We start from the raw sequence: 23,170 nt of genomic DNA, 5'->3' as shown, positions 1-23,170 counted from the left end.
TTTAGACATGTGAACAATGGAGATGCTGTGCCATGAGAATTTCTCAAGCAAGCTCTTTTACGGAAATTTCTTTAGTGCTTTCAGACTTTCCCTCAGAGAAGAAGGACAAGAGATAGCTGTGTAACCTTGGGTGTTAACTCAGCACTACTGTTAAAGAAGCTCAAACGGTGTGATAGTAGTACAGTTCAGCAGTGTGTAGACTAGTGGGTCTGTTTCCGCAGGCAGATCCAGCACGCTGTCTGTTAACTCTTACTTCAGTTAACATTGACAGTTCATCACTTCATCACTTAGTCTCATTTATGACCGACCTTTAGAAAACATTTTCCCTCCAGAGCACACTTGATAAGAAAGGCATACGTTTAATTATTACAGGTAGTGAAACTACCATCTACGTACTATACTAGAATTTTATCTGTGTTCTCTTATAGCCTATAAACCTTTTCACCTGACGTTTTGCGTCAGACAAGTAGCTTAGGTGTTTTTTCCAATGTAATGATGGTGGCCAGTAGTTATAACCAGTGTTTAATATAAACTTTAGTTTCTAAAATAGCAGATGTAGGCTGCTCACAAATTTTTCGTTTCCTTCAACTGTAAGGAAAATTATTGCTGCCTTAAGCAGAAAATTGCTTTTGCGTGAGAATAAGCAGCATCTGCTGTGAACGGGAAGAATCATATGAGTCGGTCTTTACTACATAATCAGCTCCTGCTCCTTTGGTGTGAAAATGAGTCAAATTCAGGCGAAGCGTGGGTTCCTAACATCTTCGTTTTCCTTTCCGTCTGAGTACGGAACTGCATTTCGACCTCAGATGGCGAAGGAAACGCTGGCAAAATGAAAACTGCTCTCTTAAAAGAGCAAGTGTTCAGTATTTCTTTGTGAATGACCAGTTTTGCCTAATATGGAAATGGTGCATTTTCCTTAGAGAAGAGCTGAAGAAGACTACACTGTATGATCACAACTCACTGAGAATGGGATATGCATTTGATTTGGTGGAGTAGGTTTAATGTACTGTGAAATCATTCACTAAAAGAAGCATGAATAGCGTAAAAGAAGATGTCAGTATGTTTATGTAACTGAATATTTTAGCATGAATGATTAATGTTGTGCGGTGGTCACCATGTCCTGTCAGATACCGTGAATGTTTTGAGGAGATAGATCTTGAGTAGGTTATTTAAGTAGCTGTTTTTTATCAGAATTTTATGTCATACCCAGACTTTCTATTACAGAGAGTTTGTACTAGTGACCCCAGACTGTGTTTCACAGTTTGGTTTATCCAGCAATTTTGCTTGCTGTAATTTGGAAAGTGACATTCGCTTCCCTCGGTGGTGGGTTAAATGGAGTTGGATTACATACTGCTTCGAGCACAGACCCTTGTGTGGCTTTATTCCCCTTTGATGAGCCAGCGGATGGCTAAAGAGACTGTTGACTGTCACCACATCACACAGTCATCAGTCAATAAGGTTAACTAGACAAAGCTGAGAGGAGAGGACTTTGCCAGACAGGACTTTGCAGCCCTTATTCTCATTCTCTATGCCTAGCAGTTCCCTAGAAGTTGATCTACAAATCATGCGGAGCAAAGTAAACACTCCTGCTGACGCTTGTCACAGCATGAGTCTCTTTAGTTGGACTTGAATGTTGAGTCAAATTGTCAAACAGGCTTTCAGCCCTTCATGTCCAGGCGCGTGGTATTGATTTGCTGTTGTGATGGTTGGCCACATCAGAAGTTTCCTGAAGGGTAATGGGGGATATCATGCGCTTAAGGAGGGTTTGTGGACCTCTCTAAAATGTCTGAACTGCTCACTTTGAATGGACATGTCCCAAGAGTACTGTGTTCATTGTTCCTCCCACTGTCAAGAGTTCGTAGGCAGGTTAGGGCAATCAGCACACCTTGTTTCAACACTGCAGAAATAGCACTAGCATTACTTGCTGTTTTCTGTAAGTGCTGCTTGACTCAGCAGCTGTGAAGACACATCACAAAGCTGTTAAAACATTTACTGTCTCATCACTCATGTTTGCCGCTATTCATCAGGCGGCTGGGTCTTTGCTGAGGAGCTTGTCTGTCCACACAGAAATTAAGCAGCTGCAAGATGCTGGATGGATAAGCTTACTGTCCTTACCCTCTCAAGAACCTCACCCTCTGAGCATGCCCACATGGCTCAATAGCGCCCCCTGTAGGTTTTAATCCTGTCAGGCGAAACGCTTGCTCACTGACCCGGAGAGTGCGGTCAGTCAGAGCGAGTCCTTAGCGACGCCTCTGCATTCTAAGCTGTGACATCAGACTCGTAATGCCTCACCCCCTTCCTCTTCCCCAAGGCTCGTGAGCTGAATGCATTTAGAGAGCGGTGCATGTGAGGTCGGTCGGTCATGAATGAGGCAGTGCTTGTTTTAGTTACATGCTGTGTCACCAGTGAGTGCTGCACCTCACAGACCCCCCCCCCCCCCCAATCTTCTTTTCTCTCTGTCCCTGACTCTCTCATTCTCACCTTACCTTCGCTCTCTTTTTCACTTTGCTTGCCCTCTCTCTTTCTCTCTCCCTTTGCTGCCATCTCTCCCTTTCTCTCTCTCTCCCCCCCCCCCTTTCTGCTTTTTCTCTTTTTAACCTTGCTTGCTGTCTCTCCCTGACTCTCTCTCACTCTTACGCATCCTTCCTCTCTGACTCTCTCCCTCCGCCCTCTTTCCGCTCTCTGTATCTCTCAGACTTTCATCACTGTCTACTCATCGCCCTTTCTTTCTTTCTTTCTTTCTTTCTTTCTTTCTTTCTTTCTTTCTTTCTTTCTTTCTTTCTTTCTTTCTTCATCTCTGTCTACCCTTCTCTCTGTATCTCCCACTGCTTCTCTCTCTCTCTCTTTCTCTCTCTCTCTCTGTCTCTCTCTCTCTCTCTCTCTCTCTCTCTCTCTCTCTCTCTGTCTCTGTCTCTCTCTCCCTCACTCTCCCAGAGGCATGCAGGCTTGCCCCTGTTTAGCCTGAGAGATTCTGACAAGTCGCTATGCATGCAGCCGGAATCCTTGACCTATTTCTTAATGAGTGAACAGCACAAAATGTGTTTGGGGGGCTGTGTTTTCTGTGCCCAACCCCACTATGTCACTGATCTCACCCCCCACATACACACATTTACACTCTTTCATTTCTGTTAATTTCTGTACTACTTGTATGTGTGCGTGTTTGTTTTTGTACACTTTCATGTCAAAAATGTCCAGACTTGTCTTAAAAACCACAGAAAAACAGGAACAAAGAGCCTTTTTAAGACCAAAAAATGGTCCGGGATTTGGAAAGCTCTACGTGTTTTATTTTCTAAAATGTTCTATTTTGGTTATTGTGGCTAAAGTTAGAGTTGAGCTTAGAAAACTCTGATTATGAATAGGTAATTACTTATACATATCATGCAAGTGCTTTTTTGTGTAGATACCAATAACAATGGATAACTGACATATGGGGTCAATATTCCTTTGCCATGAATTTGAAGTTAACAGTGTGAAAATGTAAAGGAACACAACATTTCACTAAACGTTTCAACATTATTAAAATAAAGTGTATGGAATTTACAGACAGTCTAAACCAGTGGTGTCCTTTCTTATCTGCAAAGGGCCGGTGTGGCTGCAGGTTTTCACTCCAAACAGGCCGAAGCACACTTGATTCTACTTGTTTAATCAGTCAGTCTAAATTTATAAACATTTCATTAAGTGATCTCCTGTTTGGTGGAGTGAAAACCTGCAGCCACGTTGACCCTCTGTGGATAAGACTGGACACCCGTGTTCTAAACATTTGGAAATGATGTTGAAGAATGTAAGAAAATGTTTTAATATTAAAAATATTTGATATATAAAAAAAAGCCAAAATTAAAACTTTGGAATGAAACAAACACCTTCTTAAAACTTAAGCAAGCTAAACTACAAAAAGTGTTTTTTTTTCAGTCATGATTGCATTAGAGATGTGCATTCATTATTTAAAATCCTCTTTATGAGCAAGAAAACAAAAATGTACCATTCACAGTAAGTGGAAAAAAATCTGATAAACCCAGATATAAAACATATATAACGTAATGTAACCACTCGTCCTGGCATTGTATAAAAACAAACGTGTGTGTGTGTGTGTGTGTGTGCACTTGCACTGTTTGTTTGTTTTAATACGCCTGGTCATGCCTCTTCCTTTACGGCTTCAAGGCTTGTGCGTGTGTTTATCTGGACTTCTCACCAGTCCAGCTGTCACAGCAGAGATCTCTATCATGCTGACCCTTAGTTGCTTTACTCTCTAGGACACAATGTGTATATACTTGTGTGTGCGCGAACATGTCTACATGTTTATCCGCTCACAGAACAACACTGCACAGATAACAGTTCATGTGTGACATTGATGAAGGTATGAACAGACTGGCCATGAAAGTAGATTCTGTTCCCTGTGGTAAAAAAAAGCAGAGCCGACTGTTCTTCATTCTATCCTTTGGTCCTTAGGTGCCCTCACGATATGCCTCTCTACCAGTGTTTGCCTTTATCACTAGGAAAGGTTGTAAACATCGTGCTGTGATAATTTGTCTTTGCTGCCACTGTTGCGTTCAGCTTTGAGCCCGCGCTGACCCCGGAGCTGAGCTACACCTTAATTAGGCCTGTGTTTTGCGTTGTGGCTAATTATCAGGAGCAGTTGGTGGACAGGCTCTCGCTTGGAAGGTGCCAGTGTCCAGATTGGTCACAGCAAAGTGTGGGTGCTGACACATTTACAGCTTTGCACTGTGGGCTGGGAGTAGTCAGCCCTTTGCAGGTGGCGGTCAGTCTGAGTTCATTGACTACACGGGCAAATGTTTGCAGGACTGCAGTTAAGAACTGATTGTGACATAGCAACATGTACATGAAACATTCAGTTTTTATTCTATACGGGTCCCTTATTATCATAGTTACACATGAGGGCCCTGGTGTAATTGCAATGCTTGGAGTTAAGCCACTGTTTGTCACTATAAGAAAGAACCTCATATTTTCATTCCCATTAAATACCTTCACAATTGTGCCATTGCAGTTGCCATTCATGTATATTGTAGACCTAAATTGTCAACTGCAAGTAAAAGTTGTATAACAATTAGGTCATGACAATTAGAAGGCTAGAAATAATTTCCTTTTCCCTAAAAGGTTATTTGACATATTATGTGTTTCTGTGACAGGAGCAACAATTTTTTTTCTACCATATACTGCTATTGGAAAATGTCCTAAGTATTTGCTTTCTGTAGTGATGTAGGCATTTCCCCACTTCTTTGTGTATTTACACACCATTATGGCAATAAGAGTTAAGAGGAAACTGCACTAGAGGACAGCTCAGTCTAAGAGGCAGTTGCGTGTAAGTAAAAGGCCAGTCACTCTTTCACAGCCTTCATCATCTTGAGTGCTTGTGTGCTGCGTGGTAGCTTGCTGTCTCATTGAGGCCTTTTCAGATTGATAGCCACGGGGCTGCAACAATGTCAAATAGGGCTGCTTTAGTATGAGCAACACATAGCGCAGAAGGTAAAAATCAATGCGTATGCTCCACACCCAATTCTACAATACATGCCCGGACCCTGCACTGCCTTTTCGAGGCCGGCCTGATGAGATGGTGTAGTGTGTGTGGTGAAGAGTGGGCCTCAGGAAGCTGGACTGAGGAGGATGGATGGCTGGATGTGTGTGTGTGTGTGTGTGTGTGTGTGTGTGTGTGTGTGTGTGTGTGTGTGTGTGTGTGTGTGTGTGTGGATTGCCTGTGAGCTTTTGGTTGTTTGGGCCATGTCTGTCAAACACAAGGGCTGTGTTTGAGTGTGTGTGTGTCAGTGTATGTCTCTCCGGCAGGGCTGTACACCTAGAAAGAATGGAAGGGTGAGAGAGACAGAAAGACTGAGAAGGAAAGTAAAGGTAGGTATATGCTAGGCTTGTGTCTGGTGCCTGTAACTGAGTTGCCATGGTAACAGCCCCAAGTGATGGTAAAAACTCATTTACCACCAGTTTAAAAACCTATAATTCATTTATTGATTTATTTCATGCAAACCATAGTAAGATGGTGGTATTTCCACACATAACTGAACTGTAAAACATGTTACATACAATAATATTCAATAATACCACATTTATTGTAGCCACCGTATATAACATTATTGTAGAAGTTCAGCTCTTAAACATTTTAGGACATCCTAAGACTACAGCATCAGGTTTCAGACAGAACAGCTTCAGGTGCTGGGAAAAACATGACTTAAATCATGTTTCAGCACACATACAATCACCCTCAGGCAAGTGATTTCAGAAGAGCAGGCAACAGGCTAAGTTAATCGGCCTTGGATGGTAAAGTCCTTGTGAAATTTATAATTCTGTTCTTAAGTCAAAGATGGTGACATGTTGCTCCATTTCTTTTTTTCAGAATTTTAAAGATGTTTGGCTGCCATTCAGTCCATATCAAAATTTCATGACAGATGGGCCAATAAAATGGTCCACAGTTGCTTAGAATAATCATATTACATTAACTTGAGTTAAAAATTAAGGATGTTTTTTCTTCTTTTGTGAAGTTATATTTTTGGAGATATGAGGTTTTGTTCCTACAACGATGTTTTACTACAACCACAGCTTTTACTGAACTGCATGTTTTTACTGAACTAATGTCCTATGATTTCCCAACGATTAATCTTCCAACTCACACACTACAACAGGGGCAGTTAAAGGAGTTAAAATCAGTGGTCTTTAAGGTCATGTGCCCACTGAGTGCTGGACCATTCTCACGTTCATGTCAGTAATTTTGGAGCAAAAGTATGAAATATGGCTGCTGATATGGCACGTGTCGAAAAAGCCACCAATAAGTTTACAGCATAACATGGCACACAAATAATGGTGGTGTTAATTTCTTTCATCGTCGGCTGTTGTCAGACACTCTATCATACCTTTCTTTGTCATAGATAAAGAAACTGGCATCATCTTCTACAATGTGACATGCAATAAACCTATAAGACTGCTGTTATCGCAGAATTTGCCGCCAGGTTTAAGAGAGAGAGCCAGAGAAAGATAGGAGTGAATGGAAAGATGGAGGGAGAACACTTTTTGTGCCACGGAGACTCATCCAGCCTGTCCGTGCCCAGCCAGGTCCAGGGGCCACTGTTGAACCCAGCTCTCCCCGCTCGTCTCTTCTTCTCCCCTGCAGCCGCCAGCTTGCCAAAACAAAGGCTTTTGTTTAGATCTGCAGTTGGGCAGATGGAGGAGAAGACAGTAAATGAAAAACAGTGCAGAGAGGGGAACTAGTGGACCATGATGGAAGGAGTGCACACTGGGGCCATTCCTCTGGGAAGACTAACGGTCTTACAAAAAAAAAAACACACACAAACGCCACCACAATGCTCCTAAGCCGAGACGGTGCCAGGGCAACTGCGCAGCCCTCTTTCTTTTTTAGCCGAAGCCACTGGTCACGAGCACTAGCCGGTGCCTCAAGGCTCTCCTGGGCCCTGGCAGCCTTTATTAAGATGTTAATGGAATTGCCTTCATGACACATTTCTATAGGACAGACTCCCTCGCCATGGCCATTTTTCAATGCCTCAGTCTGCCTGCCACGGTCAATACATCAGCTCCTTTAAACAACAGGTTCTTCATGCATTCACTCTACGCTCACTATAGTATGATTCTCTCTCTTTCTCCCACTTTCCCTCTCTTCCTCTCTCTTCCTTCCATTCCTTTTCCTCTCCCCTCTTTCTCTCATTCTGTCTCTTCCTGTTTTTGTATGTCTTCCATTCTTTCTTTCTTTCTTTCTTTCTTTCTTTCTTTCTTTCTTTCTTTCTTTCTTTCTTTCTTTCTTTCTTTTCTTCCATCCACTAATTTATTTTTCTCTCCCATATTTCTTTATTTCTTCTGCCCATTTGTTCATTGTCTCTCTCCCCTCTTTTATTTCTCCCTCTAAAAGAAATCTCTTTCTCCCCTTTTTCTTGCTCTCTTTCTCTACTGTCCTTCTTTCTTTCTTTTAATTCACCTGCACTGTTCCTTCAAGTCATTCTGTTTACTTTTCTTTTCGTCTTCTTTCATTTCTCTCTTTTTCCTTCTTTTTATCGCTCTGCTGTTTGTCAGCATCTCTCTCTCTCTCTCTCTCTCCATTTCATGTAAGCCATCCTCTTATCAGTCTGAGAATAATAAGTTATTTATTTTTTGTGTGCGGACTACTTCATATTTGGCTGTAAGTCAGTGCCAGAAACTCATGTTATCCTCATAAGAACGCTAATGTCCAACTTGAAGAGGGCCTCCAAAATGGAACGTGGTGAGCTTTTATTGACCTTTTGTCCACCAAAGCTTTGCCTCCCACACCACAAATTCTTATTTGTGTGCTAAAATGGTTCACACACTGCTCAAAACAAAAGAAGTCCTAAACAAGTTGCTACCTTTACGTTATGAAGCGTTAACTTTCTTCGTGATGTCCAAAAGCCAGACTTTTATTCTCTGGGTGGTTCTTTCACTTAGCTTCTTTACAAATGTGACACCAACCCCAACAACGTCAGTAATCAGGTAACTCATGCATTGAGATTGCATTATGTGCATTATTGTTTATGTGGAAGTTCACAATAAACAAGCATTGAAAATAGACGAGGACGAGAGGGCCCCAGCGGATTTTGAAGAATGGGGAGCTGCACTTGGCAGACGTGTGTGTGGGGTGGCAGGGGGCTAAGAAAGAAAGAAGAGACGTGTAGGTAGAGCTGTAAGGTCCACACTGCCCCCTTGTGATGTGAGGAGTTCAGCCTCCTGTCGGTTGCCATGGTTACAGAGAGGAGGCTGGGGGCTTGTCTCTTCCATTGGTTTGAGGGGTAGAGGAAGACATGCTAAAGGCAGTTTTGGTCCTGACAAGCGCGAGCCAGGCCAATTACAAACCAGTAGTGCTGACTCTCACTGAGTCAAAATGCTTGGACAATGCCATTTACGTCACATGGTTTAAGATTTGGTTTGTCATGTGGTGTCAGATATATGGATATTCAAACTGACCTGTATTCATGTACTTAAACAATTGTTTTTAAGGTAAAGAGTTTGCAGTTTAAAAAATATGCTTTTTCTGACTGTGTGACATAGAACCGCAGTGAATGTGGGGAAACAAGCAGCTGATGTTGCGTTAAGTGGAAAGCACATAAGTTTAAAGGGTCCATATCATGGAGAACTACATTTCTCTTGCTTTTTTATTTTGAATGCATTGTTTTTCTGATGTCATGAGAACCTTTATCATAGATTAAACCTGATCATTTGCATATGTCTACCTATTCAGCCTACAGTCTTTTAGCTCTGCCCATATATCCTAAAGTTCTGGGAAGTGTTTCAGCTTTGAGTGCTTTTTAAATGAGGCACAATACAGGGCAGACAGTCTTTAACAAAATAAGACTGAAAAGCAAAGAGAAATTGGGAAATGGTAATTACCATTTCTGGTACATAAAACTAGACTGTGGTAATAAGTGGACATCCGTGGAAAAAATGGAAAGACAAAAAAACATATCATAAATCCACTGCACAATTAGGCATAGATCTTTTTCATACAATTAATGTATGTTAAATGCTTTGTTTTCATTTTTTTATTTATTTGTTGTTTCTGCTTTCTTGCATTTAAAAATTCTGCATACTCAAATGAAAAAAAAAAAAAAATCGTTAAACTGCCCACCACAATACAGACCCTTCTCATTTCGAAGCTGCATGTGGATAGATAATTAAATGTCGTTTTCTCCTTCTTTTTCTGTGATCCCTTGTTCATCTGAGGTAAGGAAGGTAAGGAACATATACACATGGTCCATTTTTCGTCTGCATCAGATGTTCATTGCCATGTGGTGAAGGGAACAATTCCTTTGTTGTGGGCAGATAATTGCCTTTAACCTTCCTTTACCTACCTGTGATTCTTTGGCTGCGGGCCCATGCACGTACGCTTGACGTGTACTCACCTGCATCTGAGCCGCCTGCTTTGTTACAATTCTCAAGCCGGCCGCGGCCTTATCTGCAGAGATATAGCTCGTCTTTCCTGTCGGGAGGCAGACGCCTTAACACATCCTCCACGCCTCAGCTGGGGAAAAGAGCAGAGATAAGCCTTCCAAATTCATTCCTGAGCCAGATAGCAAATGGAGCCTCTCAGATGAGAGAGAGAGAGAGAGAGAGAGAGAGAGAGAGAGAGAGAGAGAGAGAGAGAGAGAGAGAGAGAGAGAGCGTGAGGAGGAAGGGAATGAATGAGGAAAGGGAAGAGGGGGAGAGAGAAGGAGAGAGAGAAATGGTTCCTCTGTCATCCAGATAAACATTTTCCATAGTGCCGACCAAAACAATCCCAAAACCAAAAGCAATGATGAAAGACCTTGAAACTCTCGACTTCAAAACTCTGAGAAACGACAGAGCATCCCTGCTTGGCACTCCCTTCCTCCTCCAAGTAGGTTCTGGTTTATGTGGGCATGCTAGGGGACAGCAATCACAGAGGAGGTACCAGCTTGTTGCCAGGGGTACTGGACACGCTCCTTTGAAAACACAGGCCAGCCAGTCTTAGAATAATATAGAGAAGTGTTTTAGGATGGAGCAACTTCATTTCATTCTCTCTCTGCTTCCCATTGTGTTTAGCTTCTATCCTTTGGCTTTGAAAGCCAGGGGAAGTCCCAATAAAATCTTCCTTGTTTGGCTTATTTACACTCATGATGCAATGCAGTGGAAGAGCCTCATTTGGTTCCTAAAAGAACCTTTCAGCAGATGTATTGAAAACCATTTTTACACCTGAAATATGTGAGAGTAGTTTAAAGAACCTTCAAATAATGAAAAGATTCAATCTAAGGGTGGTTGACATGGCAAAAATAAACTAATGAAATATGAATAAACAATATTTCTTTCAGCATTTCACATACTGTAATGGACTAAATCCAATCAAACAGGCCCAATAATTCTCTCTTTATCTTTTATATGCTGTTGGGCAGTGTTCTTTAAAATATGATATTGACGATGCACTCTCATGTGGTGATGTAATTTTCCTTGATAACGATAAATGTTGTAATATTATCCAGCCCTATCTCTATCCCAATTAAAGTTTTTTCCTAGAGCGATACATCCAAGCCAAGAATCATTAGGGGACTCTTTGAGTGTAGGTGGCCGTAGGGCTGGATGCCTTCACAGTTAGCGGATGCTTTGGACATGAAACAAGATCTTTTCATAGGCAGAATAGAGCTAGCAGAACTGATGACGTTCCAAAGCACCATCACTTTCCAGAGCACTGTGGTCTGTGGATGTTTTTGCTATTGACTCAACCTCGGACAACCTTAGGAGACAAGTTGACGTGTTTGTATAGTGAAATGCGGTTGGCAATCGGATGTGAACAGCACTACAGTTGCCCTCTCACTGCTTGTCAGTCCTCTCATCAAAAGCTTGGAAATGACCATTGTTATATATGTAAACGCAATAAATAACATATCTGGAAAGGTCACAATGCCTTCACGTGGTGCCAAGGGACATACAGATCCAAACATTGTTCCCTTGTTGTGCTTTACACTTTGTAACACCAGGCTTCTTCGTGGATTTGAGTAGCAGCAGTAAAAAAAAAAAAACATGCAGGCCTTGTGGAAGTGCCTCAATGTATTTAATACCACAACTCTTCTGTTGTCAAAGCTAATGAAATGTGAGACATGACAGTAACATCTCCCCTCAGTTTTGTGTGTTGGCATCTGGAAAGGGGAAAAAGCAAGCACGATTATGAACATAAGCATTTAGCTCTCGAATTACACAGTGGGAAATAAATAATCAAATGGTGACATGTATAATTCACAGATCAACAGCAATGTAGGTCAATCACACTCCTTTTCTTTTGCGTTTAAGGAGAGCGACTGGCGAATTAGGGTATCTAAGACAATTATCCCAAGTGTGACAGCGCTGAGAGCCTTGGCAGAGGACTGAAGAGCCCCTGTGTTGTCCGCCGAGATGTTGATTAAATATGACTGCTCTGGAGCCGCTGCCTCGAGAGAGAGAGAGAGAGAGAGAGAGAGAGAGAAAGAGAAAGAGAGATAGATTGGGTGGGGGGTGGAAGAGAGCTGGGCAGGTTTCTACTTGAAAGATGTGAATGAATATAGTCTTATGTTGCATTGTGTAACAGTTGGGGATTACACGCTAATGCTGTTTAATGCCTGACACATAAAAGGTGAGAGGATGTCATGCGTGCCACTCGTTTACTGTCATTGCTTGGCTTTGGAATTATATTTACCCACAGCAGAAGATAGACATTGGCCTTTTGGGTTTATCTGACATTGACTGTGATAGTTATTGACTAATAGTATGAGAATCTAGAGTTCAGAAAAAAATGTGCACTATTTTCATCTTACCTTAGATGAAAAAAACTATGTTACATAGTTACACTTCATGGCCACTACATACCACTATATGAGCTCAGTAACTAAATGTGACAGTATCATAGGATGCCACCTTTGGCATAAGTCAGTTTATAAAATTTCTGCACTGCTAGGTCTGCCCCAGCCAACTGTAAGTGCTATTATTGTGAAATGGAAGCATCTAGGAGCAACATCAGCTCAGCCATGAAATGGTAGGCCTATGCAAACTCAGAGAGTTTATGTCATTACTCCTGGATGCTTCTGTTTATCAATAATAGCAGATGAGGTTTCAGCGTGACTGCACCCCTGTGCACAAAGCGAGGTCCATAAAGATGTGGTTTGACGAATTTGGTGTGGAGGAACTGCAGCAGCCTGTACAGAGCCCTGAACCTCAACCTAAATGAACACATTTTAACAAATTAAAAAGTTGATTGCTAGAGAGGGCTTCTCGTTCAACATCAGTGCCAGACCTCACAAATGCCCAGAACATCTTGTGCAAAGTCTTCCCAGAAGAGTGGGAATAATAATGCTCATAGTTTTGGAATGGATGTTGAAGCTTGTATAGGTGTGATGCTCAGGTCTGCATATACTTTTGGCTGTGTTGTGTAAAAACAGAAGAAGCAGCTAGGTGTAAATATATTACATCATGATACCTGCGTTTTCAAAATACACGGTATGTATTCATATTTTGCCACATAGATATGATGTGCTAGTACTGCCACATTTAGTGCAATGCGTTTTATTCAACATTTCACATACTGTGCTGTACTAAATCCAATTAAAACAAGTTATGTAGTTGTTTTAATGAAATAGGCAAGTAATATTGACATTATTATTGTTATATTGCTGTCATTGCGGATTTTTATTACTATACTAAAATTTATCATGATAACGGTAAAATATTGTCATATTGCCCACCTGTAGTAGAAGCCTGTGTGTACCTATTTGTGTAGAATATTTTCATGTTGGAATATTTTTTAGAATACTATCTTGTGTATTTAAGAATTCTATAAGGGACAAAATAACTTTGACATGCGTTTACATTTTTTATTATTTTATTAGTTTTTTGTTCCACTGTGTACATTTATTAAATGTGTTTAGCATTTTTATGTATATGCCTTTTAATTAAATCTATTTGAAATACTTTTAAGTAATGAAAAAACATCAGTAATAAACAATAATTTAAAGAGGGAACTTGAGAGGGATTTGAACGTGTATTCAGTGAACATTATACAGTGTTAGAAACCCTTAATCAGATATATATGGAATTATTTTATTGACAATAGCCACGCACTTTGCATGATGCTAATTGGTGCAGTGTTATAAATCGTTACCTCCAGTGCAGAACGAAAGAAGCAAACTTTAGTTACCAAACCTGCTGTGGCTGATTGAATACATTTGAAGTAAAATGGGAAAAAAAATGAAAGTTAGATTTTTCGCTGAAGTATCGTTTTAAATCTGTGTTATAAGGCTGCTTTGTCCTCAGGCAATGCAGAATGTGCTTCTGTAGCTATTTTGCATGCCCTTGTTCCTGCTCTCGCTGGCTTTATATCACAAGCATTGTTTGGCAAGAAAAATCGGGGCGCCAAGAGAATGCAGTTCATTTGCAGAAATGTTCTCCCAACCAAAAATCTGGGAACCTTTTATTTGAATTTTATGTGTTTTGGCTTTGACCTAAGGCACCTCACTCCAAGGCTGGCATGGCATAGTTCCCCAAGGTTTGAGTTTAAGAATGCATGTCATAGGCCACAGGTCTGAGGTAAGAGCCAGCTGCCCATCTCGCATCGATGGCCATATTGAGCGAAACTGAAATGCCTGTGTTATGTAAAAGATGAGTGCATGACACAGTCTCGATTGCACTGCTGCTGTTTGTTGAAGCGATAAATATTTCATTATCTCTCCCTGTCATTACCATATATTGGAACAAATCTGTCAATTAAAGGCTCTGCCGAAGTATTTAGTTAGCCACGCCGGAAAATAACGCTGTTTACGAGAGAGAGGGGATTAAAAATGCATTGTCTTTCCTTCGTTTGTTTGTTTACACGTTTCATCTGTGGCTTTTCAAAGCTGACAATTACCAGCTTGTAGCACACAGCATTTCTCCCCCCTCCCTCTACTCCTCCTTCTTTCCTCTGTTCTTATGCTTGTTTTCTTAGCAGGGAGGAGGACAGAAAACAAGGAAAGTGGAGTGGGAGGAGACTCTGTGTGTGTACATATATATATATATATATATATATATATATATATATACATATATATGTGTGTGTGTGTGTTTAGCAGCGCCCTGTCCCCAAAGCTCTTTGCAGGCCTTTGGCAGATGCCCAGCATGGTACCACATTAATGGGCTAAGACACACACTCATGGACACATATCCAAACACAACACCTGTCTCCGCAGAATAGATCTTGCACTTGTCTCTTGTGTGGCTTCCTGTCTGCTCTGCTGATGAAGGCTCTTTGTCAGATTGTCTGCAGATGCTCAAAGCGTGGACAGCTTGAGCTATCGTCCTCATCCTGGGATGAATGAGCCTCTGATCCAGTCCGGCACATTCACCTGAGGCCACCCACAAAGACTTCATGCACCTCAGATCATTCTACTTCTTTCGTCGTCTTTGCAAAATGTGCAAGAGTTGCAGAACATGTCCAATGAAGTTATACCTTATGTGGAATAATACATGATAAACCACTTTTCACTGAACTGTCACAGTAGCCCATCCAGTAATCTCTGGGTTGCCGTTATTAATTGCATTTTATATCTCTGTGTACCTCAGATACCATGTCTACATGATATTGAATGATGAAAGTAATTTTGATGGAGAGCTTACCATATGCTACCATGACACTCGCTTCTCTCTTATTAATCTTTTACTAGTTGGTAGAGAACATTGTTTGAAGGTGCAGTATGTAAGATTTAGATCAACCTATTATCAGAAGTTTTCATTAGTCTATAATCACCTGTAGCTATAAATCATTGTGTTTTTGTTAGTTTAGAGTTTCATATCTACGTAGATAGAGGTTGCCATCTTGTGCATCCATGCTTCTATAGAATGGACAAACCGAACCCTGGCTTTAGAGCAGTAGTCTCCAGCCCTGGTCCTGGAGAGCTACATTCCTGCAGAGCCTACTTCCAACCACAATTTGCCACACCTGCTCTAACTAATCAACCTCTTCCCAAGTCCTTGATTGACTGAATCAGATGTATTAGACTAAAGTAAAGGGCAGGGCAGCTTATTGGATATATGTTGGAACTAAACCCTGCTGGAAGGTAGCTCTCCAAGACCAGGGTTGGAAGAATCAGTGGTTGTTGCCAGTGCTGGCTAACTATTTCGTTTTTGATCAGTTTGAAAACCAAAATTTTGACAAATGGAGGATCAAACTTATTTTACAAAAACATGAAGAAGCAAAAGGAAATCCGGGCGATGGCAGAAAACCTGTAGGTTTTACTACACACTTAGAGAGGGAGGGGTGAAGGAGCGATTTTCTCACCACCAGATGCCACTTAATCTTACACACTTTTAGTCCTGAGAGTTGAAATAGTCTTGTGTAGGGCTGCATGATATATCGTTTCAGCATTGTCATCACAATGTGCAATAGTCACATTGCAGGACGTGTGATGTCAAGTAGGCAAATTAAATCAACCGTCATGTCTGTTACCAAGCAACCAACCAAACGCGCACAGCTGAAATGTAAACATGTACCTAACATTATGAATAAAAAACTGTTATAAATGTAAGTTAGCCAGACAGCTACACTAACCCTAAAAAGTTCAAAAGAAAACTAAAGTACAATAAAGTTATGAATATTGCGAGAGCACCCCGTGCTGTTTTACCAGAGCATCACCACTCTGCACTTTCAGATGATCAATCTCTTTAGCTGACCATGCTAGCGTTATTATTCACCACCATCACTGTAATATTTTATCTGACAGACTTTCAATGCCGTTAACACACAAAGGTAATAAGACGGGGTGGTGGAGATCTTGTCTACAATGTCTGTTTTTTTTTTGTTTTAAAGCGTTAGAAAATAAAGCATCTCACAAATGAGAGCACCGTTTTGCAGTGTAGTGAAATGTAGTATCATTATGCTAGTGGTGAACTATGCTGCCTATCACAATTACGTGAAAATGATAGAAACAGATGGTTAAAACAGAAGATAGGACACTACGGAGGTTCATCCTAAAATTTGGACAGTATTTAGAAAATTTGGTTTAGTTATGACGATTCTGTGATGCTGTTTTCCTGTCTTGAGTAAGGATGAGATTAGGAAGTTAGGAGCTGTTGTTCTGTTCTGCTCCTGTTTTATATTCAGTCCTAACTGAAGTTGTCCTGGTGGCAAAACAGATAAGATTTCACTTAAGATGTTTCTGTAATACACCCTCAGGATCCTATTTATACATAACTCCTCTTCTTCAGTCACAGATGAGCTCCTTATTTTAGGGCAAACAGCATGCATTATTAATATTATGAGATGTTACATCATTAATTTTATCCTGGATTGATAGAAGAGTATTACATGAATGCAGTGGTGTTATGGTAAGTCAACCAGTCTATTAGGAGTTGGTTTTCAGCCTTTTTAATGATTATTTTTATCTTGCAGATGCACCCTCTAGAATGATTATTTCCAAATTGTCGTCTATTGAAAATTCTTGTAATTTTTCATATCACAATATGTATTGCAGAAAAAAACTGCAATGTTGTTTTTTTTTTCCAATTTTTTCATGCAGCCCTAGTGTTGCTGAAGGATGGGACTTAAAACTGAAGATGTTTGGTGTGTGACATTTGCTTCTTTAGTTTTGTACTGGAGCTATGAGGCTAATGTAGCTGACGAGTAATGGAGTCTTATATCATATCAATTAACATGTCTAAGTCATCACACATTTGCCTCAGATGTGTTAAGTGTTAAGTAATTGCAAATTGACCTTGTGGTTTCTGACATTGCATAAGACTGTTAACTTTATAAACAGACAAGTGTGCAGACATAATGTTGGCTTTAAGGTGGCTGTTTATACTATGTAACAATCTCTGATCTATTTTTATGTACAGTGTGTCATATAATGTCACGCAAGTATATTTATGATTGCTTGACAGCATTGAGGCAAGCATGTGATGATTCAAGCATACAGTTTGCATGCTGCTGATTGGTAGGGTACGTCTATCCTTTTTTGTTATCTACCTCCCTGTGTTCACAGGCCCTATGTTGTAAGGTTCTATGTTCTTTTTTTTTAAAAACAGCTGTATTTCCAGAGTCCGTGTTCCTTCTGTGAAGTTTTCTCACTTCGAGAAAATAATATTTCCTCAACATGCAAATAAGAGTAACGTCCATACCTATGGTTTATTTATTTTCTGATGTTATATGATTGTAAATAAAATTGGAAATTATTTTACATGGTGCTCCCAAAGAGACTCCCTTTATAAATACACACTCTGACTGAACATTTCAGTGAAGCAGATTAAGAACCTATTCAGTGATAGGCAGCATTTAAAAAGATTGCAAAACATTGCACTACACTTGCACAACCAAACTAAGCATTTATTCAAATGTATGATCTTTGATGACCGTATGACTTTACCAATGAGTTTGGACACCCTTTCATAGGTTCCTTTAATGAATCATTTTGAGATATGATGTATCGTATAAAGAGCTGAACATAAGGCCCTGGAAACAGAAGCTTGGAAACAAAGGACCATTGAAACATATGCTCCTCTACATTGCCCTCATAGCTCCAGTGTAAAAATGAAGAAGCAAAATTTGGAAACCAAACAAATGTCTTGGCTGATTGACTACGTTTTGATTAATTGTGTAAATTATAACTTTTCATCAATTTCTTTTACAGTCAGAGATTAAATGTTTAGTCATTGTCTTAGTTTCTCCAGTGAACGTGAGCTCAGCTTGTGATGACAGACAACATCCGTGGCCCACGGACGCCCATTCAGGGCTGGGAACAGGAGGAGGAATGCCACAGAGAGCGGCAGGATTGTTCCTTGTGATACTGAGGCAGACAGGAACAGGAAGGAACCAGTGATGGGAGGGGGTATTATATTAGCTGCCTCCGGCGGAAGTGTGACGGATGGGTTGTGGTGCTGGCACGACTGATCTCACAAGCCAGAAGAGCAGAGGTTTTAGGATATGCATGCCAACCACTGGGGGCAAAGGTGGAGCGAGGTTGATGGACAGAAAAATTCTGGACAAAAAGAGTCATGGTCAAGAGGATGCTTGCATGGCCTACACCTGTATTTCCTTGAAAAAGCAACTTTAAACCACTTAACTCAATGACTTCCTGACCTGAGTTCTTAGACATTAAGCAAGCAGAAAGTTAGTTATATTCAGGCAGGTTATTGATTGAACAACTGATAGGGATTTTTGGATAAGATCTGGTTCAGGATAACACATAGATTATAAAGATGATAAACCCTGCCTTTTTAGGTTGTTTAGGCTTGCTTTTGTGAGTGTTTCATTATTTTAGGTTTTAGGGTGGTCCATTATATTCATAAGTGGCTACAGTTTAGAGAAAAAACTGATTTAAAAAAGTAACTGGCAAAATGAAGTCCATCTGCAAATCCATGTTTAAGTGTGTGTTATATTTAGGCATGCAGTTTGCATAGTATTACACTGGTAACTATAAGCTTCCATTATTTCTTAGCTATATATAGCCATACAGCTTCGATAGAAGACTAAAGAAGCAAACTTCAGATGTGAATCATGGTGTCTTGGCTGATTGAGTACATTTAGGGTTAAGAGTACATATTCTCCCCTCAGTATTTTAGTTTATTCAGATATTCTGATATGCCACACCTGCAGAATTTTTCCCTCTATGTATGCCGCCAGTTTTGTTTTGCTGGTTGCTTTGCGAACAGCAGCCACCTTTCACCCTCTTCCCTTTCCAGCTGAAGAAAACAATGCACACTTGCTGCTCTCTGTCTCTCTGTGGTTTTGTTTGAGAGATGCATGTTTGTGTTGATGAATGAGAAATTACGATTTGCTCCAGTTCACTAGGCAGATAAGGCTCTCTCTCGCCCCGCATGGAGCGATTATCGAGGGACCGCAGCTGGGTCCCTCAGCTGCCTGGGCTGTGTTGGGCCTCATTTCGCTGGCTCACTGTGCCTCGTCTGTCAAAAACAGGCCGATCTGTCGGACCCCCTGCCACAGCACCTCTGATGGTTTTATTAATGATGAAAGGCAGGGAGAGGTAAATGAGGTAAAACTGCAGGATGCTCCAGCAACCAGCTATTATTGCCCACTCACGGATCTATCCTTTTCTCAGCAGCCCCCACGCTTTTTCTCTCTGTCTCTATCTGTCTTTGTCTGTCCATCCATGTTGTGCTGCATCTTTGTCTTTCACTGTCTTTCCCTCTGTCATAAACTCTCTTGCCATCTCTCTTTTTCTCTGCCTGTCGCTCCTGCTTCGTTTCTTTTCTGGGCATACACATTTTCTCTCTTGCTCTGGCTCTCTTTTCTCTTTCTCTCCCTCTCTCTCACACTCTCTCATTACTTCTAATGGCTCCAACATCCTTTCCTTCTCCTTACCCAACTGAAACAGATGCTAATTTTAATCATTGCACACACGCAGATAAGGCTTTGATCAAGCTTAATGCATCCTTTTCATATGGTCATAGTCTTCTCCAGTGCTGATGTAGAGATGTGGAGCTAGATAGAAAGAGTAGAAGAGAAGAAGACAGATGGAAGGTTTGAAAGTGAAAGATAGAGATGTAGATGAAGCTTTTTAGGCAACATTGTCCACTTGAGTGAAAGAAATGCCTCATATAGCGCTTCCAAAATTGGTCCCTGAGCGCTCCAATAAAAGGCAAGCTTCAAAAAAGCCGCTCTTGCCATCTTCCTTTGGCAAGGCCAACAGGTATAGTTGGGTATTAATGTGGTCTGTAAAGCCTCTCACTAGTGCTACTGTTCTATTACTATTCTATGCACACACTGGGCTGGATTTAGTGAATCCCTGCTTGGAATTTCAATTCCCTCTCTCTTAGAGTAGGCCCAGGCCCCGGCATGTGATAATATCAATAAGCGTGTTGCATTAACCCTGGTCTCTCCATTAGAGCAGTCGTATCAGAATGAGTTATGGGGTGATTCCTGATGCACCCTCAAGTAAAGGCAAAATGGAGAAAAAAAAGGCAAATCAAGACCAAGTTAGAAATTGTCCCATTACAGGGGGGCAGGAAGAAGATCTTCTTCATGACTACGGGTTTCAAGTCAGTGTGAATTGGAAATCATAATGCATTTTCCTACTGTACCATGACGTATTTCACATGAAAATGGTATCAGGAAGTCTCTGAGCTAGCTGAAGGTGAAAGACCCTGTCCGCTGGTGCATGGGGATGTAAGCAGAAAAAAGTCATGGTACTTCAATTAAAGAGTAAGGGAAAATAAAATGTTTGACTTTTAAATGGTATGATATGATGAATTGCACTTAGTATTACCAGGGATATGAATTAACAAGGTGAAAAAACATTTTGACTTTAATTGTCTTGGAAAATTTGGCTTTAAACCCAAATATAGTTCTACAAAATTCTGTCAAAAGCCAGCCTAACCCACCCACAAGCAACTGGAAACCAATAAACCTTCACATTCCTAATGACTGCTTGAAGTAAGCTTGTAGTGACAGCCATGATTAGATCATTAATATGCATAATTAAAAAAAAGAATAACTTTCAGCTAACAAATTCAATCAGTCAGTGTCTTCGAATAACACAGCAAAAAGTTTAATATTATCTAAAATCTCACCAAATCCATTGTTAAAAGTCATGTCCCATCAGTTTGTGATAAATATTTCAAGCTGTAATCCTAAAGAAGAGGAGCTTGTTCTCTGTCTATGAATGTCCCTCTTCCCCCATCTCTCCAACCCTCTTGCGCTCTCTCCCTATCCTGGCTTATCCAGTGGTGCTGGAGAATTCATTTAACTAGAGTGTCTCTGACAGCCTTGCATAAGCCCTTGTCTTCCTCTCCCTGTTTTTTTTCCCCTGCCCTCCACCTCTTCTGAGCCCTAGTGCCCTGAGATACCCAGGGTATCTTACTTGCAGCTACCAAAGGAAAAGGAGTTCCTGAATTTCTAATAAACGAAGAGAGAGGGAGAGAGAATATGGTGCATACCAGCAAAACTGTTTTTTTGGCATGCAGTAATAGACACTGGCACTGCCTTTGAAATCAAAGGCATGAAATCAGAGTCCCATAGGTTTCCCCCCTTTTGGCATCTCTTCTTGTAATTTTATTTTTTGGGAACACAGGCAACGTTGCTGGTTCCCTTCAGTCCGCCACGCATCCATTCATATGGCACATTTGTAATAAAGCCCACTCTCTCACGCCTGCCCTGCTGGATTATGCTCAGCCCCTGGTGCGGAGAGAAGTACTCCAAGGGCCTAGTATTGCTTGCTTTCACAACATATGATTCTTCAGTGCTGAACTTGTAGGTCAGCGTGACATTTTCTCCCCTCAGTACCTTTGCAGGTGGATCGACAATATCACGTCCGTAATGAATGCGCTTTCAGAATGGGTGCATCGGATGCTGTAGGTCGTGACACAGCTCATAATACAGCTCCACTGATCTGCTGCAGCAGACTTGCTATTTTTCTGCCTTTTTCTGTCTGTACAAACCAGAGAGCTCTTGCATATGCTTATTTTTATAGCTTTAAGAGTATCAGTCATTTTAAACTTTTAATATCAATCCACCTACAGACAGCCTGTACCTGTTTTACTTAATCATATTTATTCGTAACTTTTATTTTTGTGTTAGTTCTCCTTAGTTTTTTATCTCTTTTTATTTATTTCTTTCCTCTCATTTTATTTTTAAGTTTTTTTATCATTACTTTTTTAATTTGTGATATTGTACTATTACCTTACTAATTTCTTATCTATTTTTGATCTTAATTTCTTACCATTTAAATCTCAAGTTCTATTTTTATCTACTTTTATATTTTATTCACTGTTATTTTAAAATGTCTTTTAATTTAAAATGATTAAATGTAGTTATTATTTTCTTTGTCATGTTAATCCCTGTTTTTGTAAATGCTCAGCTACATTGAAAATGAGGGTTGCCCTCAATGTACTTCAGAGTCAAAATAAACGTTGATTGATTGATTGATTGATTGATTGATTGATCAAATAGCCATCTTAAAGCAATAGTTTGGTAAATCAAATTTATATAATTGTCCCCTCACCCCAAATGTAGTCAGTGGTAATCTTTGGTACCCAAAGTTAGCTTCTTTAGTTTTAGGGGTAATTTGTATGTTCCCAGGGTCATGTGTTTCCACGGCCCTTCATTTGACCCTAAGCATGACCCTAGGATCAGTTTCATATGTCTCCTAAATTTATCATATGGAGATTTGATGTTTTATGTAGAGAGCTACGGAGATGTACAGCCCTGGGAATTTAGGGCACTGGTAAGCACACTATTTTGCATTTGAGCTGCAAGGCTAATAAGTAAAAGCTTTTGTCTCATTTATACATTCATTTGTATAGATAACAGGACATCGAACAGTATGAGAAACCACATAATGAAGTCTTATAAATTATAATAATATAATAATGGAAGCTAAAAACCCACTCCTTAACAAAAACAAAGCATGCCTAAAACATCACTCACCTGCCTCAAACTGTTACGTTGTTAAGTAATCTCAGGCAGATTTCTATGACCAGTCGTGTAGTTGTGAAAAGCCTGAAGGAAATGCGTACTCTGGTGATCGGAATCACATGCCAAAGCTTGCAGGACCTCAGGCGCGTAGGAAGCCCATGCTTTTATTTTTCCATCCTGTTGGTGTATCGCCCAGAGCTGAACGGAAAGCATGACTCGGCACTTCTGAACGCCAGCAGCACTGACCCAGAGCGGAAGGCATGATGTTGCGTGGTGTGGTAGCAATGGCTGCTTTGTGGGTGAGAAAGATGGACA

The 23,170-nt window shown here is 40.6% G+C and overlaps 1 protein-coding gene and 1 long non-coding RNA gene across 3 annotated transcripts in view; one reads left to right on the top strand and one right to left on the bottom strand.

Moving 5' to 3' along the window:
• plxna2 (plexin A2) overlaps positions 1-23,170 on the top strand; it is a 280,254-nt gene that overhangs the window by 1,396 nt on the left and 255,688 nt on the right. The window lies entirely within an intron of this gene.
• LOC119264035 lies at positions 7,083-22,971 on the bottom strand. The gene is made up of 3 exons (XR_005130736.1): positions 22,868-22,971; positions 9,879-9,997; positions 7,083-7,165 (listed from the first exon to the last, which is right to left on the bottom strand). It is a non-coding gene; the product is annotated as an uncharacterized LOC119264035 (long non-coding RNA).

The sequence above is a fragment of the Pygocentrus nattereri genome, chromosome 9 (genome assembly GCF_015220715.1).
Source record: "Pygocentrus nattereri isolate fPygNat1 chromosome 9, fPygNat1.pri, whole genome shotgun sequence".
Taxonomy (NCBI): Eukaryota; Metazoa; Chordata; class Actinopteri; order Characiformes; family Serrasalmidae; genus Pygocentrus; species Pygocentrus nattereri.
The sequence above is the reverse complement of the archived record's forward strand: the minus strand, read 5'-3'. Positions and strand labels throughout refer to the sequence as shown.